The sequence below is a fragment of the Drosophila simulans genome, chromosome 3R, assembly GCF_016746395.2.
Source record: "Drosophila simulans strain w501 chromosome 3R, Prin_Dsim_3.1, whole genome shotgun sequence".
Lineage (NCBI taxonomy): Eukaryota > Metazoa > Arthropoda > Insecta > Diptera > Drosophilidae > Drosophila > Drosophila simulans.
In genome coordinates this window covers 25,068,788-25,089,869 of record NC_052523.2, presented here as the reverse complement: position 1 = coordinate 25,089,869, position 21,082 = coordinate 25,068,788, and the positions used below count along the sequence as shown (strand labels likewise).

Genomic DNA, 21,082 nt, shown 5'->3' with positions numbered 1-21,082 from the left:
GCAGACAATGAAAATCAACTAAGCAATTGGCAACTAAACGAGACACCAGCAGCCAGCTCTTCAAGCCGTTGCAGCAACGAAATGGGCCAAGAAAGCGCAGCTGGCTACTGTTTCCAATTAGTTGGCCATGACTGTGGGAAAAGTGTGGGGAAAACGGAGAGGATGAGAGGGGCGGCAAGGCACACATGCACTGGGTGCAAAATGAAAATGAGAAACTGAGGAAAACAGAGAAATGAAAACTGAATTATTGCTCAGGACGAAACAGAAGGGGGAAAATAAGGGGCCACGGCGCTTGGCTCTAACATAAATGTAATGCTTTTATTAGTTATCGATACCAACACATACATACCCTTGGGTGCAAGCGGGTACACTGAGAAAAATGTGTGAGTTCTCACTAAATACAATTTTTTTATGGGAATTATATCTTAGGCTATTAAAAGCCTAAGATATATTATTAAAAGTATATTTTCAAAAATAAATAATATAATAATTGAATTAAAATACCTTGCATATGAGATATTAAATGAAATGAATTTTTTAATAACAAATTTTAAATAAAGCATTTTATATAAAATTTTATGCTTGTACATTGTTTTTTCAAAGTTCCTTCATGTGCAAGAGCAAGAAAGATATGAAAAGAGTGTAAGCGTGTCCCGCGGGGGGTGGCGATCTGAGGGGGCGGGACTGCGACTCCGGGGAAGACAGCGCTGGTATCCGGCGCCAAAGATTTACCAAACATCCGCTGGAAAATACCCCACTACGATTGCGACTGCGACTCCGGCAGCTGTTGTTGTTAGCCAAGTTCGTTGTTGGCAAACGCGATTGCAGCAAATCAGAAAATACTCGCACAAGTGCGAATGTGAATATTGATGCCACGGCGTAGGTATGTTTGGCTTATAATATATATTATTATACAGACATGTGTGTGTGTGGAGCTGCATGTGTGTTTAGTTGGCATTGCAAAACACAAACACAAAACTTCCATTCTGGTCGTGCTCCGCGAGTCGACTTTAGCCAGCCACTTGGCGCTACTTCGCCCACTTCAGCGCCACTCCACCCACTCAGCGCGCCCATCCACACACACACACACAGAGGCACACCCACACACACACACAGAGACATGGCCACAGAGCGCTCCTTGCTCGCTTACTTGCTACTTCCGCTTCCGAATCCGTTTTGTGTGCTGTCGCCGCAGAAATTTAACGAAGTCACACGTCGCCAATGCCAGTTCCTCTCGCTCTCTCGCCGAAAAAGCTCTGCCAGCCAGCATCCGAGGCATCCGCGTCATCGTGCCGCTCGTCGGCATCCTTCGTGCGTCCAGCCGTTTCGGCTCCAGATGGCAGCATCCTTTGGCCGTGCTGGCTCAGTTGCGAATTCAGTTTCGGAGCGTTCGGTGGTGGAGAGCAGCTGCTTTTGTGCATTTCGCATCGAACATTCATCGTGATCCCAAGCGCACGAAGTTGTTGTTTTGTTTTGGTTTTTGTCGCCAAATTTCGCGCGATTTTTTCGTGAGCGTGTGTGTGTGCGCGTGCATTTATTTCGCACACTGGCGACGGGGCAACCCCAGGATCTGTCGCCTGTCTTCGCCTCAGACTTCTCCTCCGGATCCTGCGGAGCGGAGCGTACGTATTTGCGGCTTCAACTCCGTGTGTCGTGTGTGCCTGTGTATGCCTCTGTGTGTCTGTGTGTGTGGCATACCGGCATACCGTCTTTGTTGTTGGCCACCATTGTAATTGCAGTCAGTGTGGCACTGGCAACGCGGCGTATACTTGACATCTTCGCCGCCAAATTGTGCGATTTCTTCGGCTCCTTGGATGCGGCTCCTTGTGTCATTGGCGTGAAGACGTGAAGAGCCCTCAAAATCCGCTATTCCACTGTGTTCGCAATCCATTTGCCTGCTGCCCTGGACGGGCAAACAAATTTTTGCAATTCAATTTCTATTGTGCATTGCCGATGCGAAATGTGCGCATCGTTTGCTGTCAATGCCAAGTATTCCGCATAAAAATTGAAAATTGCATGCAAATTAAATAAATAGAGTTCCGGTGAGGAGCTGAGCTGCGCTGCGAGTACCAGCTGAGATAGACACTCGAGGAGCCATCCCATCCTACATGCCCATCGCACATACATATACGAGTATCCTTGCGAAAATGACAGTTGTGAGTTGTGGCTCAGATTTGGATTCGCATGCGGGGCGCAATCAAAGCAAACGTCATTAGCACTCGCGACATCGCCTTCGATTGACAGCGGGAGTTGGAGCAGCGGCAGGAGCAGAAGGAGGTGCAGATCCTGCGGCAGGATTCAGACGCCAGGAGCAGGCACGAACAACTTTACATTTGCATAACTTCGGTGCAGCTCCAGCGTTCAGATTCCGATTCACAGGTACGAGAAAAACTCCTTACCAAAGTCGATTTCCGTTTCAGCAGCCCCTTCAGCCTGCCCGCCCGCACCGCATCCCTTTGCAACTTTGCTATCATTTCTATTTTCCTGTTTCTGTTTTTCATACTCGATATCTGTATCCCCACCAACATTTTGCGCCCAGCGCCCAGAAAGGGTAAAATCGGAGAATATTCAGCTCGTGCCGTGGAGTTGGGCTGTGGCAAATCCATTGTGGTGCACTCCGAGGTGGTTTGGATTCGCGGGCTCAGGGCCGTGGATTTACCTTCTGGGTGGTCCTGGGAGGTTCTGGCTGGTCCTGAAGGCGATTAAGGAACAAACTCAGTTCGCTTAGCAGCATTTAAGCCCTCTCAGTTTTTTAGGTCAGCTCAGCTCCTCTTGATTTAATGATCCAATAAGGAGCTTCTAGGATGTTCAAATTGAAACCTGTTGGAGTGAATCAAGTTTTTCCGGGGCAGCAATTAGAATGATATCCTAATGTCATTTCGAATGGTCGGGAAATGCTTTTAACATTTTTTTTAAACCACTGCTGAATTTAATATTCATAAAGTACTTGGATGCGTAATAAAGTACTAATTAAATGAAAATGAGAAAGAATAGTGGCACCAATGATTAAATTCAACTATATTTCATAACATTTTTAGTTAGCCAAAAGAAGCTTGCTTGAAAATTAAAATTTAATGATATTTTAAGATCTGAAAACAAAAACTTTAGTACAGCTGAAAAACTCAGTTTAATGACACTGCCGAATAAAACTACTAGTCATTTCCAGAAAGTCTCGTTAGCATTTGATGTAAAGTGCAAGAAATGGTTTTAATTCTTGACCCAATTTCGGGAAAAATCTTTGGTTGCTTTACTAGTTTGGAAAGTCTGTAGTAGTAGTAATTTTCCAATAATTTTCTATAATCTATTTTCCACACTATCACCTAAATGAGTCTGTGGGGCACCTGCGCGTCCAGAGCTCCTGACAATAGCATCTCCGATTTGTTTTAGCTTTGCCAGCTCTGCTCTTTGGTTTAGTATCAACTTTACGGCTGCTTCAGCTCCGGATTTCTTGCCCACTCCACTTCGGCTCCATCATGGCCACGTTATCCAACTTTTAGTTATGGCTTTCGCTTTTCGCATAATGTCAGTTTTATTTGGTTTTGGTTTTCACTGACGGGGCGTGCGCGCACTGGGTGGCAGTGGGTCTGTCCTGGCGGAGCAGGGGCGTGGAGGATGGGGGCCAAAGTCCCGTCTCAGATCCATGCCAATGCCCAGGATTCAGGATTCAGGATCCAGGACTCAGGACCTGAGGCCTCCGGCCCCGTGCCCGGCCATTCGGCACCCTTGCAAGATTTATTGTGCCTCATACACTCGTACACACGTACACATAACACCTTCTGCCGGGGACCTTCGTCCTCCGTCCTCCCTGGATCCCTTTTGGGTCCTTCTCAGCCGCGCCTTGGGTTTCACATCCAGCTCCATCTCGTTCTTCATACATCTGCAGTCCCATAATCTCTACTATTTGCATCGCAGACTTTGCTTTGGATTTTCCTATGGCAATGGATTTAGTTATGGTTTTTCTTACTCTCCGGCTTTCCGCTTCCAGCCCTGCCACCGCCCAACGCCCCGCCCTCTTCCTCCTGCTGTCCATCCGTCTCCTCTCCGGTTGCGCTTTTTACTTCACACACACACACTTATACAGATTTTCCCGGCAGTCGGACGTTTGTTTTTCCTCTGCCGTTCCGCACACACACTGAGCAAAAAAGGTTTGCCTAGTTATGGCTCAGAAAGAGATGGTAATAGTTGAGTTGGCTGGGGCAGGGGTAGCAAGAAGAAGGACGAAAGTCCTGCGGCTAACCGCAGCAAGCGTCCCAGTTGTTGGCCAAGGGCGTCCAGGAATGCGGCTAATGAATAACCATCGTAATCCAAGCTGAAGCCGAGGCGATATGCAAATATGTAAGACAGATTAGCTGATTGTAAGTCCGCGATGGGGAAAGCTATGGGGGTTCTTTACTCGCTTCAGTTTTGATAAGTTATTTTAATTGATTAGTATTTCACCTGTGAAGTATTTACTTAAATTACATTACATGCAGCTGCCGTTTGCTGAAATCACTTGAGCTTAAAGTTGATTGCGCTTGCACAATACGATTTGCGAATGTGAGCTTTAAAATGCCTTTGGGCTGCCATTTATCAACGATTTATTGTCGACTTAATTAATTAATTGGGTTCAAGGCTGGGAGGAAAATCTTTCACTTAACCTTGCCAGCATCCGAATTCCAATAATTTCCCAATCCCCAATCCTTTGTTATCGGATCCCCGCACTTTAAATTCCCAGTGACTCCCACTTTTCGGGCTAATGAAATTTGTGGAATTTATTCCTTACTTCTGACTTCATTATCATGTGAGTGCGCACAAATGTATGTATATAGTATGCGCCAGGGCAATCCATAAAATTTGATCCCTGATCCATTCATTCCCGACTCGCACGCATGCCACCGTGGCCTTTACGTCCTGCGAATCCTATCGCAACCCATCACTGAAATGGCCACCGCAATGGCTCCTCCAGCCCGGGCTTCTTCATTTTGGCCCGGTGTAGTCGTAACTCGTTCGCTCAGATTTGGGGCTCCTTGAGGAAGCCCCGCAAATGCGAAAGCTCACACACACTCTCACACACAAGGGGGTTGGGGGAGGACTAACAGGATATCCCATAAAACGGAAATGGCATTATCCTCGCACATATTGTTGTGCGGATTTTAGTTTTTATTACACCAAGCAGAGCGCGGCTTCTGGCCGTGAGAAGCCTCACGGGCTCCTCCGCCGAAGCCCAAGGAGCTGGAGAAGCTGAAGAAGGAGCTGGCGAAGGAGCAACTGCGGCAGCATAAATATCATTTGTGTCTGTTTGTGTGATACATCAAGTAGTGACCCATTAGCCCCCTCGCACCACCTGAAACCGCACCCACTTACCGCTCACCTGGCGGTTGCAATTTATGGCCGGACCCCTGAAAACTCCACACACTCCTGTGTGAGAATCGCCTGCCAAGGAGGATGGCTCTACGCTAATAGGGTTCCAAGCCATTGTTTTTGGATGCGACGTGCTGCGGGTGGCGGGGTCACGAAAAGGAGGCGGAGGAGGAGCAAGGATCTGATCGCTTTCTACATTGCGGGCAAGATTTATAATACCGCTGGCCAAAAACAACAAAGGCGTCAAATGGCCACAGAAAATTCTCCACTTACACTACAATAAAATAATCTTCTTAATGCAAGACTCTCGTGTATTTGCAGTTCACATAAGTAGTTTGCGGGAACAATGTTGTACTCCATTTTGGAATACCATTTTAAAAGATGCAACAACGAACTTATCCTACTACTACTACTTTTTACATTTACATGCACTTCAGCTCACTACAATACTACTATAAAGCGAACTCCAAACAATTTTATAATTTTGTTTGTTCAACATGCCTAATAATAATTTAAGTGTCGAATGCATAGTTAAGATGGATTGTGGACTCTTGTGGGCTTTTGCAAATGCTCAGAGAAGTTTTTGGGGATTGCAAAACTACTTTTGACCACTGCGCATCGGTTTTGCTCGCAAGTTGAACGAGTTGCACTAATCCTCTTTTTTGGTAATTTTTCCTAAGTGTTTTCCCCGACCCCAGGACTCCTCCTCGGCCAGGTCCATCGCTTAAACAAAAACCGAAACCCCAAGCAAAGCAAGGCAAAGCAAAGCAACCTAAACAAACACTTGAGGTGTGTAAAGTTAGCCAAGGCTGCGTTTTTGCTTGGCTTCGTTTTTGGCCCACATTATGTGTGTGCGGTGCGGTTGGAGATTTTGGCTTTCGGGACTTTGGCATCGGACAAGAAAACTCCGTCCGTCCGTCTGTCCGTCCGCAGTCCGCCGTCCAATTGGCCGTCTTTGTATCTGGCTTACTTTGCTTTTGTGCTTAATCACAACACGCACATTTACATATTGGTTTTGGCCAACTTGAGCAATCCTTTAAGATGCCCGTCCAACCCTTTTTTACCCATCGCTGGTTTATCTGCTCGCCTTTGTTGTTTCAATGTGGTTCAAGTTCAGCTCACCGCCGGGGGTCCGTGGGTGGCACTGGTCGGAATGGGTGGCATGGGTGGCATGGGTTCGTTGCGCTGGATGGGTCGGTGGGTCAGGCTTACGGTTAAGTAAACACTCAGCAAGAAGCATCCGCACACACTCGGCAGGCGGTCGCCTCCCTGGACAGCCATTGCTCAGCCGTTTGCGGCCAGGCATTGTTTTCACTTTCCACCGAACACGAGGGCGACACCCAGCCAGCCACCCAGCTCCACCCACAACCCAGAGCACCGAGCCCACCTTCAACCACTCCACTCCACCGCACCCAATCCCAGACTGTCTCTGAGCCTGTCTGTTTGTCTGTCCAAGTGTCTGGTTGACGGGCGGCTGTCCTGTGCCTTGACTGCTTCATAAAACATACAACAAAATCTGAAATTGATGATGGGCAGTGATTGTGGAAAGTTGGCAGTCAGTTAAATTGGGTTCCTGCCTTTCCTTTTCGGCCTAAAAGGAGCATGCGGAGCAGGGGGAGTGGGGTGGGGGAGGATCAGGCTAGGAGCTGGGGAGCTGTTGCGTTAATTGCTTTGTGAATGGTGTCCGCCTTGGCCGGAAAGTTAACATTTAACTTTAGTCTATTCGGGACTTTAATCTATTTATAATTGAGGAATGCATAAAGCATGTTAAATACGAACTTACACAAATTCTACTTTGTTATGCGTCCTAATCGGGCTGGTCTTCTGCTCGGAGGACTCACTTTTGGGAGCGTTTTGCCAGCCAAGGGTCGCCAGCCATTGTTTTAAATGCCGGATCACAGTGGGGGTGCTTTTTTGGTGGGGGATGCTCGGATGGTTGGCTTCGAGCCGTGGAAGATGGAGTCCTGGTGAGGTAAAGGCGACTCACATAATTTGCATAACTAATTTGTGGAAACTTTGGGCATAGGAAGTTGTTGAAAGTTCCTGAAGGAGCAGCTCCCGGAAAGGAACAGGACCAGAAGGAACCGATGCCAGGAGCTGCATCTCCACCGCTCAACTGCTCCACTGCTGTGGTTGCGATGCAGAAAAGTGCTTAATTCTTTTAAATGAAAGAGGAGGGGCTGGGCTGGCTTCTATTCCAAGGAGCAGGGCATTCGAAAAGCTGTCCTAATTGAATACATGAGAGCATAAGTTAGCAGTGTGGTACTTTGATATCAACTTTGATTGCTTTATGGCACTTGAGCGTACAATTTGGCTTAGCTGGCAGTTGCTTGTTGTCCTGCTCCTGGCTCCTTTTTGGCCATTTGGGGCCATCGTGCCGAGCTTGGCTTTTTTGGCTGCCAGCTTGAATTTCAATTCGAGTTTGAATTCGAGCAGCTTGCTCGGCAATAAATGATGCTGATTAATGGGGGACTTTTGGCCCGGCAAGCATGCATAATTAAGCGCTGATTAGAGTCACATGGAGGCGAGTGAAATGCGCTTGGCCAAGGAATTTGAAGGGGTTTCCCACTGAGCGTTTAGCCTGTCGGCCACACTTAGTTAAGTGGAGTTGCCAAAACTTTGCTCGGTTAATTTAAAGCATTTCACAAAACACAATAAAGGTCCTCAGACAATTTGTCCATTGGACTTGCCCTTCGGCTTATCCTTCTTTTTTTTGCTTCCAAGAAATCCCACATACTGTCAGTCAACTCCATTCATCAAATTCGCTCTTAATAATTTATTTGACTGGCTTCTTTTTTGTGGCTGGCGAAATTCTTTTGCGGTCATAACTCATTTGCAAAAATGTGGCAGATGAAACATTCATGTTGACTGGGGAATTTAATTTTTCTTCAAATTCTCTGGCTGCCAAGACGGCCGGAATTCTTCGATCTCGGGCTCGCCGGGCACCGAGCGCCTTTATTGCGAATCCAATTAGCATGGAAATCTAGGTCTCTGGGTCTCAGTCTAATGATGCCCTGCAAAATGAAATTTACCGCAGGCGCCCAACAACCACTGCCCATCGACCATCGCCCATCGCCCATCGAGAAAGGCAACCAGCAGCACAGCAACGTGACCAAAGTCCAGTTAAGTGGGTTGGGATCGGGATTGGGATTGGGCTCTGGCTTGGGTTCGGGCATGGAATTTGGATTGGGGATGGTGATGGGGGCAAGGGGCACGGGGTGCCAAATGTTGGCACACTTTATGGGCGGACGCGCCACATGGCGTATACGTAAGCGTAAACGAACGTAAGCGTAGCCAGCCGTATGGGTAGCATTTTAACAAAGTGTTAAACTGAGAATTTTATCTGCTGTTCGGTAATTCACAGCTCAGGCTCCAAGGAATACCCGCCCACACAAAAAACCCACCAACGACCTGAACTAGCCAAAAAAATAAAGTAACGAAAAAAAGTGTTAATTTCAGCGCTGCTCGGTGAGCTTAGTTAACATTACGTATACGTACGGTTGGCCAAGTGCAGCAATCCACAACGCTGTTTGCCGCTGCCCACTGACCTCGGCAATTACTCCACGCCTTTATTTTAATTACACGGCAAACAAAAGCAATGAGAAGTAAAAACGGCAATGCCAAGACAGACAGCCCAGGGAAATGAGGTGGGTGGCCGGGTAAATAAGGCATCATCGGGAGAATGGGAATGAGATGGTTGCGAAGCAACCAAAGCAGAACAGCGCCAAAAATTAGGATATAATCCCGGGGGCATAGTTTTAATTCCCAATACAAATATCACTACACGAAAGTACAACGTGCATAAATTTCAATGACGTTGCTGCTTGCTTGTGGATTGCGGGTAGTTGAATCTTCTCCGTCCTCCGTTCTCCATCATCCGTCGTCCTTCGTCCTCATCCTGTGACTCTGCTGCTGGCTCAGCGCTCCTGGCTGCTCTTTGCTCCTTGGCTGATGCTCCCTGTTCCCTGTTCCAGTCCCCTGAACCTTCACCTCCACCCAGCTGACGCCACCAGCAGGTTGCCTTCACAATTATACGCACAGTCACACACCCAGTCAGACGGTTGTGCACTGGGAGAAAAAGTTGAGTATGTTCAAGGGATGCTTTAATTAAGGCGAATACAAAAGATTCTCGCTTAACTTATGAGTTAAAAATGTGCCGGATGAATGACGGTCAGGGAATGTAACATAGTATAACTGCATTTCTTCACCCAGGTTTCTCAAAGGTTGGTTGTAAAACATATATATATAGCTATATATCCTGTAGCTCAAGGATCCTTGTTTTCGGTAGCATTATTGTTATAAACCTATAGGTTTATTCTTGCGAAACCTATAGCTATCTTTTATTGGAACTCTATAAATAGCTTTGAGCAGAGATTGTCCAGCACGTGCCACGCCTACCTATGGCTAGACCATTGTCTAAGGACTTAAGCTGCCTTTTATGACAGGACTCAGTCGGCGTTGTGCAATTATAGCTGATTGGGGTTCATTAACATGTCCACTTGATTTTGCGCCGTGTAGAGCGATTCAGAGGCAGACAGACAGTCGCCGAGGGAGCGGCAGAGACCGATAACAACGCTCATTTAGTTGTATGCGCACTCAGTCAGTGAGTCAGTCAGTTAGTCAGTCAGTCAGTTTGTCAGTTAGTCATTCAGGCAGTCAATTGAAGATGCTGGTTGGATGGCCACCACCAGACCACCTCGGTTGGAGGAGCACCAACACAGACAGAGCCATCGGGGCAGACACAAACACAGACAGACATTACTACGGGCCTGACTTTGTGGCATTCGCGCTGGCTGCTCATTTAAATAAATAAAGAAATCTGGAGTAACTTCTTGAAATTCCAACACATTCCATATCATTACTGGAGGAGGCCACAAAAATTTCCTCAATCCTTAAATGTGGCATGCCCCCTCCTAACTCACACACACACACACACACATACAAGGCAGTAACATCAACGTCAGCGCCGCAGTCGTAAAAAATTGTAACGGATGTTGCGGCCATGTACACACATACACAGTCAAACTTACCAACACACACACACACATGTGCGGAACAAAATGGAAACGGGCAGCCAAGAGAGAGAAAGTTGGGAAAAGCTTTCTCTCGTAACTCTGGCAACTGCATTGTGCCTGCAACAACAGCAAAAGTGAATTGAATCCTCGGCTCTCGGCGGCTGCAGTTGCCCCTGTTGCGGTTCTGGTTGCCTCTGGTTGCTCCTGCTCCTTGGACTCTCTCTTTGCGAGCGGTGGTGTGGCAGGATAACCACCGAATGGGAACAGTAACTTGGCAGGATCCCTGGACCTTGGGGCGCATAGAGGGCTATTTTATTAGAAAGTTTACCCGAAAGTTAGTTTGCGAGTGAAACAGACCAGAATTGCGGCTGGCAAAATGCTCGAGGGCGGGGGCCTAATGACCCCCTCTCCCGAAAAAAGGGGCGGTGCTTTCGAGGGGGGTCCCCAAATTGCTGAAGTTTGCTGCTGCAACTAACTGAATGATTGATTGTCATTCCTGGTTTATTCACATTTTCACATCGTTTGCATTTTTTGTACTCTCGGTTCTATTTTTATTCTATTTGTTTTTGCACCCGCTTCTGTGCCACTTGATGATTCTTCAGTTTTACACAGTGCGGTGTGTGGATAAGACTTGATAAGAAAACTTCACCTAATGATCGGAGTTTGCGAATGCCGTAAACTTCAACCTCTGCTGGGATTCAATTATTTACAAAGTTACCAGCTCATATCTTGGACTGCAAGTGCTCTTGGTTTATCAAAGAACTATTAGGTAGAAAACAATATGCACAGAAGTCCAAAGAAGCCAATGATAATCAGCTGAGCATTAAGCTATACAATCCACTAGATGGCTTCCTAATTATTCAACGATCTGTAAAGTAAACATTTATGAAGTACATCCAATCTGACAGCTGACTTAGCCTGCAAATCTTTTTTAAATAAGCCTCTTATGTTAACTTTAAAAGTATGCGCTTATTTGCCTGACAAGCCTAAGCCGACAGCTTTTTCCTTAAATCGCACGTTGTTCCTATTAGGATTTCATAAGCGAAACCATCTATCAAATGAGGTGACAATTGTAAGTAAACCTTAATTAAACAGTGAAAACTGTCAGCGCAAATTTATAATTTAATTTAAAGTGAGTGCAGGAGTACATAAACCGTCTCGCCTGTAAATATACACATATATGGCCGTATTAAACTGGGGAGTGCCCCGAAAACTAGTTGTGCTAAGAAGAAAAGCACGTTCACTTCGTGCACATTTGAAATTCCCATAAGGGTTCTTTAGTGTTAAGATTTCCGTCATAGTTTCCCGGCATTTTCCGGAGTCCGGAGATTCGCAGGCCGCCCCCCCCCCCCCCATCAAGCTCGTCTAGCTCTCAGAAATGAATTACCCACTCGGATTAGGGCAACTTTTTATAATCGTAATAATAATAATAATAAGGCAGCCAGCGCCAATCTGCTCGGGTCTCGTAAAAAAGCCAAGCCAAGCGGGGCAAATCCTGCCGGATTCCTGTCCCGGCCCAAATACCAAATACCTCGATTAGCCGAACTAACCAATTTGGGGGTTAGTCCCGCGTCTCCCCATATGGAAATAAGTCCTTCAATCGCACATATGTATGAACTGGAGTCCCCGAACTCCAGCCACATTCAGCTCGTAAAGTGGAGTGGCGGCTGGGAGAGCGCAGAAACGCAAGAAAAATGAAATCAAAAACAATAACTTGTCTCCTGACAGCATTCCACAAGAGCCAGGACACGCCACGCACATTTGCCCCCCTCTGCGTCCTCCTCCCTTTAGCCTGCCCCTGTTTCGCTTTTCGCATTTTTCGCTGCTTTTCGGGGCCCCAACTTCGACTGCTCCTCCTTCGCTTGACATCTTCGTTTGCCTCGCTGTGTGACGGTATTTTGTTGTCCTCGCGGTGCACTGAGAGAAAATATTAGATATATTTACTTGAGTGACAATCTTCTGTGTTATGGATTTAGAATGCTATTACTTTAGTTAAGTTCCCTTAATTGATTGATTTTATACGATTATCTTAACTTTGATGTATTTAATTTACATGTAATTTCTTCGCAGGACTATTTGATATGAAGATTAGTCAGTTATATAATTATTTTCTGACTAAATCCAAATATATAGACTTTTCCCTCAGTGTATTCGTTGCTGCTCTTGCTGCTGCTGCCGCTTTCTTTAGAAAAATGTTATTACGTGCCGCTTGCGCCTGGCGCTGCCAACTTATACAGTGCTGCTGCCTATGCCCAGACACGCTCGCCCCCACCCCTTCCCTCCTCGTCCTGGGGCTTCCCCTCCTTCCCCTCCTTCGCCACCCTGCAACCGCCCACAAAGTCGCCAAGCTCCTCGCTTGATTGTGTTGTTATTCAGCTTTTGTGTCGCCTCAGACGGTGTGTGTGGGCATGTGTGTGTGTGCGGAACTACACATGCTCCTTCGCCTTTGTCGCAACAATTTTATTTGAAGCTGCCACTTTTTGTTGCCTCTCGGCTGCTACTGCTGCTGCTTCATTTTTATACACAATTCCACTTTTTTATGGGCATGGACGTGGGTGCAGTTCGTCCTTCCACGCCCGCCACTCCACATACCCCCCTCGAGATCGTCCTTCATGCGAGTCTCGATGGTATTAGGGGCTAATATTTGTAGACTTTTTCAGAGTTGATTGAGTGGCACGCACTGGCAAGCACATATGTCTGATGGGAAAGTGGTTTTGGGCAGCGTGGATGGGTGCCAGCGGGTGGTTGCAAGGCTGGGTGGTTTGGGTGGCTCATGGCTCCTTGTGTACATAGCTTGGCCCGCCTGCGGCTGGGACCGCACTTGTCCCGTGTCCACAGCGCTGTTTTCACAGCATTTGCTGTTTTTAGTTTTCCCAGATTTTTGAATTGATTACGATATCAATTATGTTTGCTTTTGGCCACCGACATTGTTTGCTTTGTTTGTGCGTGAAATTTGTGCGTCCAGTGGGCCAATGGACCCAACTCCGCTCCGCTCCCCTCGCCACCAGCTGTGATTTGTGTTTATCCTAATAGAATGGAACCAACTCTCGCTCCGCTTCCTTTTTGGTCCTGGCGCGCTGCGTTGCGAAGGACGCTCAATTTTGGTTTCCGTTCGCAGCTCCGGTTATTTGCGCCCGAAAGTATGCTTTGTCTTATGCATGTACGGGTGTATTGCATTGTGCCCGTGCTTGCAACACCCCCCACCCCACCCCCCGCGGCTGTGTGTGCGTGGGAGTGCGGCTGTTGTGCGCGTAACTCCGTTGATTTGGCTGCCACTGCTGCCGCCGTGCCCCGTCGCATTCCATTGCCGTATTGTTTTGTAAAATCGAGCGCACAGTTGGCGGAAACCCACGGACTACGTAGTGGCGCCAAGCGGAAGGGATTCCGCTGTTGCAGCCGCTATGCAGATGCACTTGGCGAAATTTGAGGTCCTTTGGCTTGTGTAAGGAATTTTAGTAGACCTGTTGACCCATACCGGATTGCTTAAATCGTTACTTTGATTGCTTAACTAATTCTATTTTATTGCATTATGAATGCATTATTTATCTCAAGACTTTCATTATTTCTAATTCAGTATCTTATATACGACTTGATGTGTCTGCGAATAAGCTAAGCTTGAGAGACTTAACAAGAATAACTTTTTTGCAGACAGCATAAGCATACTTTCCTCATATAAGCTTTTATGGCATTTCATAATCTACTACACTTGAACAAAAGTGCCTATTTATGCGTAAGTGGGATTTGAGTTAGCAGTTCTGGAATTCTAAGTAGATAACTATTGTAATGATATTAATTACCATATAAATAATGCATGATAAATGCAAGATTAAGACTTGTTAGTTGCAATTAATACACAATCATTTCTGTTCAAATAATTACTTTTAATATACATTATATTATATGTAATACATGCGTTTCGCGCAGTGCACTTGTGGCTGATCGGGACTAAAGTTGCGGGTCTTTTGGGGGAAGGGGGGCAATTACGCAGCACGGCCAGGCAATATTAAAGTTGTTGCTGTTGCTGCCGCTTTGTTGTTGCCGCCACCGCAGCGAAAATTTCAACTTTATTTTGAGCTATCTGCTGTCTGCAGTTATGCAAATATGAGAAATTGCATTTCACGCAGCCAGCAGGCAGTCAGCTGGGGGAGCGAGAGAGACGGCTGCACTGCGGCAGAAAGAGACGGCAGCACAATAGAGGCAAAGAAACAAAAGTATATTGGAGTTGCCGCTGCTGCTTTTGCTGCTTTTGTCGGATTCGGATTCTGATTCTGATTCTGGTTCTAGATGGTAGTTCAGTTCAGTTCAGTTCTCCTCGGTTCGGTTCGTTTCGGTTTGGCTTGGCTTGGTTTGGTTTGGAGCAGTTAAGTTGGAAAGGGTGGCTGGTTATTCCCCGGCAGTCGCGACCCAACTCATCTGCTCACTCGTGTTCTTCTGCGGGAAAACATAGGCGGAAAACTTTTCGCATTATTTGAAAATACAGCGCGTGCGATGCGATTTTCACTGCAAATTGCAGAAGAGTTTTGCCCCATGTTTTTGCATTGGCTTGCCACCCGAAACCTCCCGAATCCGCCCGCCAACCCCACCAACCCATGTCCCATTTTGTCGTGGCCCAAATCCTGCCCAGATCCAACTGGCATCGTCTTTCCTGGGTGGCTGGCTGTGCGGGTATTTTGCCTGTTTCCTCCTTTGCATCGGCATCGGATGCGGAGGAGGATGGAGGTATGGAGATTGGGATGTGGAAGGAAGGGTTGCTCCTTCGTGTTCGGTCTTGTTAGGTATCATTGTGTAATGTCTGCTGGCTGCCGAGCATTTGCACATATTTTTCACAATTTAAAATAAACGAGAAGTAATTTAACTGCTTGCCAGCAGACACTACCGACCGACTGGACACCATGCAATAGTTGCCACTCCTCACCAGCTCACCAACACCATCGGAGCATCCCACTATCAGGGGGTGAGGGGGGTTAGTGCCTGCCCCAAAAAGTTCCACCCACTTTGCTGGCAGTTGTGATGATTGCTGGAGGCAAGTTTTTGGGCAAGTTAACAAAAGAAAATGTGCTCCTGATGTGAGGACTTTGCAATTAGCCATTCTAATTTGATGCTTTATACATATGCACGAGTGTGGCCGTGTGTAGGTATGTAGCTGCATGTATGTATGTGTGTATCTCCGTGTTCGGGGTAATTGAGGGAGTAAACGGCTCGAAGGATGGAGACTTCAGACTCGGCAGCTAACCCCTGAAGTCAGTTATGCGCTTCCAAATTGGTTTCTTGCTGCAGATGGCTTAGGCCAGGACCAATACGAGTGTGGTTTGGTTCGGGCCAGGATGGCCAGGATGAGTGTTTAGGTTTTCGGGATTATTTAAGCTTCATTCTGGTGAGCTTATGATATTTAAAGTGCTAGGCGTCACTCAAATACCACTTGCAGTGCAAATTGGAGAGGGCTCAGAGCGATTTCAATTGGGAACTTAAGCTACTTAATTTCAGTTCAATACTTTTGTTTAACTGCTTCTAAGATGCTCAATAATTGAGAAGCTTATATTTTTAATCATTATTGAAATCAACAAAGAGGGGATTTCCATCCAAGCTTTTCAATTTGAAATTTATCCTTGCAAATTGAGTTTAATTGGGCTGTATATTTAATTGGAAATAACTATATCGCTTGATTTTCCTAATACATTTTATATTTGGTAACTTTAAATTAGTGGTAATTTAGAGCTATTTAATGCAGCCTTGCTGAATAATAGTTTTAATTTCATTTGATAATTGGGAAACTACAGACATTCTCCTCATTGATCAAGTTATTCTTGCTGGTAAATTTCCTCAAAAATGACTAAATTTAGTTTGCAGCTCATTCCGTGATGTCTTTGATGGTAAGTGCATAACTAGAAAATAATTGAAAGACCTTCATTAAAGCAAACCAGACGGAGGAGGAAGTGGGTGGAGGAGGGGGGATGGGCCACCAGAAGCTGCAGGAGATGCCGGCGAGCATTTGTAATAAATTAGCTCGGCACGGAAGCAGTTTCTGTCATTGCCAGCTCGCCGTTTCCAGATCTTCTGCCGCGGAGTCTCGAGCGGTTTCCAGTTGGCCCATTCAGATTGTCATTGCACTAATCACTCCTGGCCGAGGGAATTTCGCGGGGTGCTCCGGTTCTCCACTTCTCCAGCGAGAGAAACTTAATTTCTAATTACGCGTGCTATTTGTCAGCGTTTTTTCGGTGTTTTTGCGCCTTTGTTGGGCAGGCGAATCTCCTCGGTTTCTGGTTTCTCCACGGCTGAGTAGTGGAAATCTTGTTCCGTTCGCATCAAACAGTCGGGGCATGCCTCATTTCCAATTAACAATAAATCCGTCGCAGTCGAGACGGCAGGCGAGAGGCAGAGAGACGGAGAAATATACTATATAGACGCATATATATATAGAGCCCTGGCCAACTGAGCGTATGAGTAATTTAATTTTGCCACAGCTTGGCCTTTGCTGGTACAACTGGTCAGGAATACCAGAGAAAGCTAGAGATTGCAACAGCCAGCAGGCGAAAGAGATGGATAGTGATAGATAGACAGAGAGCGGGCTAGAGCGTGTGAAAAGGACGGGGCAAGAAACTGCACAGTTTACGCAATTAAAATTGTTGCCAGCGAATTTTCCAGCATCGTTGCAACTAGCACAAAAAAATAGAAAGTCTGAAGGAGGAAAATAAAAATGGGAGGCTTCAGCCGTGCCAAGCCGGCTTCGTCCTCCTCTTCGTCATCGCCCGCCCCCTCCTGCGTCCTTCGTCCTGGCTGTTCGTGTCTTGGCCGCAGCCACTTCCTGAGACAGGATGCGAACGTCCTCGTCGTCGTCTTGGCAGCCCTTTTACTTTTCATTTGCAGGTAACTTGCGTTATAATTAAAAAATAGCAAAGCGCATTAGGCAACAAAAGGATGGCAGACAGGGTAAGGGTTAAGAGTGCACAAGGAGTCGAAGGAGCAGGAGGGATCGTGCGGAGGGATACTGCGGAGCATGCAGGCCAAGCAGCCCAAGCGGGCGTGTCCCAAGTAAAAGGAGCCACATAAAATGCTTTGGCTAATAGCCATTTTTACTTACTTCACTGCCGCTTCTCACCTGGCCCGAAAACACCGGCGTGAGGCCAAAAAGCCAAGTTTGTATGTCCGTTCGCTTGTCCGTTTTGTTGGCAGGCGAAAAAAGTCGTCTCTGGGGAGAATGTGGGCGTGGCATGCGGCCGAGTGCCGGAGTGGAATTCATTCCGTGCGTGCAATTAAATGCGCCGTTACATTAACTTTTACAGGGTGTCTGCCCCAATGTCTCTGGCCCCCACGGCCCCCAATTCTCCCCTCACCTGTTTTGGCCAACTGTTTGCTCGCTGGCCTGTGATTCTGTGTGCTTGTGCGTTCCGTTGATTGTTGACTTGATTTGTTTTTGCTGCCTTTGACGCTGCCCCACCTGCCCCGCAGCTAGGAAACCCATGCCCCTGACCATTGCTCCCCTGGTTCTGGCCCCATCGACCCCACTCAAAACAAATTGCCGCACTGGCCAAGAAAAACAAAAATCAAGTCCGTGTGCTCCAAATGAAAGTGATTCGACTAAGCGATGCCATTTAGCTAGCTGAAATGAACATTCGCCACGAATCGTTGGCGTATTTCATAAAAAAATATGCCGAAATTCTGGCTTTAAGGATGCAGAACATTCAAAGGACCTTTTTTTCCATAAATATAAACATGACCAAACATTTATGAAAATATTTCAAGCCTGCTAGCAGGTGTTAAAAACGTGAGGAATTTATCCACAAAAGGGATATTTTACCCTAATTCACTTGCAGTGATAATAATAATAATTGAAATTATTATTAGTACTTAATTTAAACTTGAAACTCAGCCAAAAGGAAAAGTAGGTGTGAAGTGAAAATTGCATCCAAATTCAAGGAAGTCTGCCAACTTTCTGCCAATTTACTTACCCCTTTTGGCCCGCGTTAAATGCAAGTCGTGTATACCCCTTCGTTTAATGGATGGCAAGTGTAAAAACAACAAATTGTTTTACTTACTTTTTGTTTTGCGCCAAGTTGCTCATTTGCTGCTGCTGCTCATTTCGACCCATTCCTAGTCGCAATCCCACTCCGCTCCATTTCGGGGCGAACTTTTCCGTTTCTGGCCAATAAATGACTGGGAAACTTGCCGGGTTCCCAGGTAGACATACTGCCGGATAGGTACAGCTCCGGCTCCAGCTTGAGACTCACCATCCAACCATCCACGTCCAAGACGTCCGCAATCGACTAACCACGTAAACAAATGTTAACTTTCCCGTTTGCTTCGCTTCACTCTTGCTCACTTCACTCCGCGTCCTTTGTGTTTTTGGGAATTTTTTGATTTAGTGACTTTAATTTACGCTCTGCCCAGGTGCGCCAACTGTTGCCTCCTGGTCCCCACTCCCGAATTCCAGATCCCAGGTCCAACCTCCCAGCTACCCAGCTGCGACTTTTACTAGCCGAACGCAGTTCTTGAAACCCCCTCTCGATAGAAGCGTCAACTTCAGCGCCGCTCGTTCGTTTTTCGTTTTCATTTTTAGTGGTGCGGAAAATTGATTTATTACTTGGAAAATAAAATGTGCTACGTGTCGCAGGCACACACACACAAACGCACAGAGACAGCGGCAGGATATAGGCACACCTACGCACCGCCTCCGCCATCCAACTCGTGCTCCACTTCACTTCGCTCCAATTCAGTTCAGTTCACTCCATCTTTCCCGTTCCGGCGAACTGGCCTCCGGAATTACGCGCATACATAAACGCCGACAGGCAGTCGGCGCTGGCAGGAGCGCCTGACCCCCAAATCCCTCACCCCCGCCACCAAAAAAACCCCCTGGAATCCCCTGCCTTTTGGACCGACTGTCGCTGCGCACGTCTTGCTGTCAGTTTGTCTGTCAAATCACAAACGCGCCACAGTCGCAGACAAAGATATGGACAGGGCCATGCCGCAGCTGCCACCAGCCAGCCACACCCCCTTTCCCCTTTGGAGGAAGAAACACCCCTCCCCCCATGCACACCTTGGCATTGCCATGGCAGACATTTGATAAATCAATCAATCAATTCGCTTTTTTTTCCCTGCTTTCGCTCTTTTTGCCCTGCGCTGGGCTATGTGTTATTTTTATTATTATATTTATTTTTTTTTTTTTATAATCTTAATTTGTCTTTTCGCTCAACCGCGAACGCCATTCATTTTGTTTGTCCTGGCCGCCTGTTTGTTTTCGTTATCCTGGCTGTTTACGCACTTCGCTTTTTGCATTTCTGCGCTAACCCCGCGGCATTCGCATCTGTTGCCTACTTTCGAGGGCTCGTGGTGGAATGTGTTTATGATCGGACTGTATGAACAAAGTTTCCAACGGCCCAAAGCTGGCGCAAAGTTGGTCCTTCGCGGATATAGGCGCTCTCGATTCATAAGGCATCAATTTTGGGCCAAACTTTGGCGTTGGACCCGTGATTTGTTTTGAAACCGATCGTCTTTGAGGCGGGCCAAGTTTTGATAATTGAAAGCTGAGGTTACTTGGTTAAGGGTGTGAAACAGATGATTCAAGTCTATGGGAATTTATTTACTGATTTGCATAAATATGTATATACTCGCAGATAGATGAAGTCAACCAATCCTTTGCTATTATTACCCTTTGCGTAATTATAAATTAAAACATCACAGCAGAGCAAAAGGTCTGCAAACCGAAAGCCCTTCGGCTTGCGCCAATATTTATTCAATATCACCATTAGAAACCTCCAGATAAACCACCCCCCAGCTCCGTTACAGAGGACACATTTTGGGGACAGCGAAAACTAATTTGTTGCCTTTGGAGATTTCATTAGAAAGCCCCTGGCAAAAATGTGAAATTCCGCCAAAGCCTCGGCAATCCTATTGTAAAGTGTAAACACAAAACCGCCGCAACCGAATTCTGTCAGTGCTCGTTACTGTTCCACCCCCCTCAGCGCCTCGCCAGTAACCTTCGACCCTGCTCCAACCACCCACCCACCACCCGCCGTGCCCGCCCCCGTCTCCGCCCAACTGTGTTATTGTTATTGAAGCTGGCATTTGAGTTTGGTTTGTTTTTGTGCGTTATAATATATTTGATTTGTTGTTGCCATTTGGCCACTTTTTTCGGTCCCTGCCGTTTTGGGTTTGACTTTTTGCCAGTTGGGCTTCGATCACCGGCATCCTGCGTCCTTGTCATCCCTCTTGGGGCTGCTCGGCCCCCTGATTTGGGCCCAACTCCGCCCCTCCCTGCGATTGTAATTGATGCTCTGTTGTGTTGCTACATATTGGGGCGGCGCTGCTTTAGGCTGAACAAATTTGGTGCGTTTTTCTCTGTTTTTCGATTTTGGCAGCACTCGGTTATGTTTGTTGTTCGGCTTTATGTTTTGGCATTTTCGCAATTATTTCTCGCACAAAATGTGGTTTTAGCAGTTTAATTGCTTTTGCCCAAGTATGTGTCGATTCGCGTGCGTGTTTGTGTCTGCAGTTATTTTAGCAAATTTTCACAGCATCAACATCAGCATCGATTTATATGCAGAGCACAAATGTCCAGCCCTCATCCGCAACTTTGACCGCCAAGCAGCAGCTGCCGATTTGGCTACTGTCGCTGTTTCTGCTCAACGCGGTAGCAGCTGGGTCAAAGGTCATACGGCACCAGCGTTCATACGAATTTGTAATGCTAACAAAAACTTAAGACCATATAGAAAAGGCTTTAAAGTTGCATAAAC

General features: G+C 46.7%; 1 protein-coding gene across 2 annotated transcripts in view; it reads left to right on the top strand.

Annotated features, from left to right (window-relative positions):
• The first annotated feature begins 1,358 nt into the window (after positions 1 to 1,358).
• The window catches only part of LOC6729976 (lachesin), a 44,993-nt gene continuing 25,269 nt past the window's right edge, over positions 1,359 to 21,082 (top strand). For both annotated transcript variants that reach the window (XM_016174513.2, XM_016174514.3), the window contains exon 1: positions 1,359 to 2,379. The gene's annotated coding sequence lies outside the window, so the exon portion shown is untranslated. The remainder of the gene's footprint in view (positions 2,380 to 21,082) is intronic.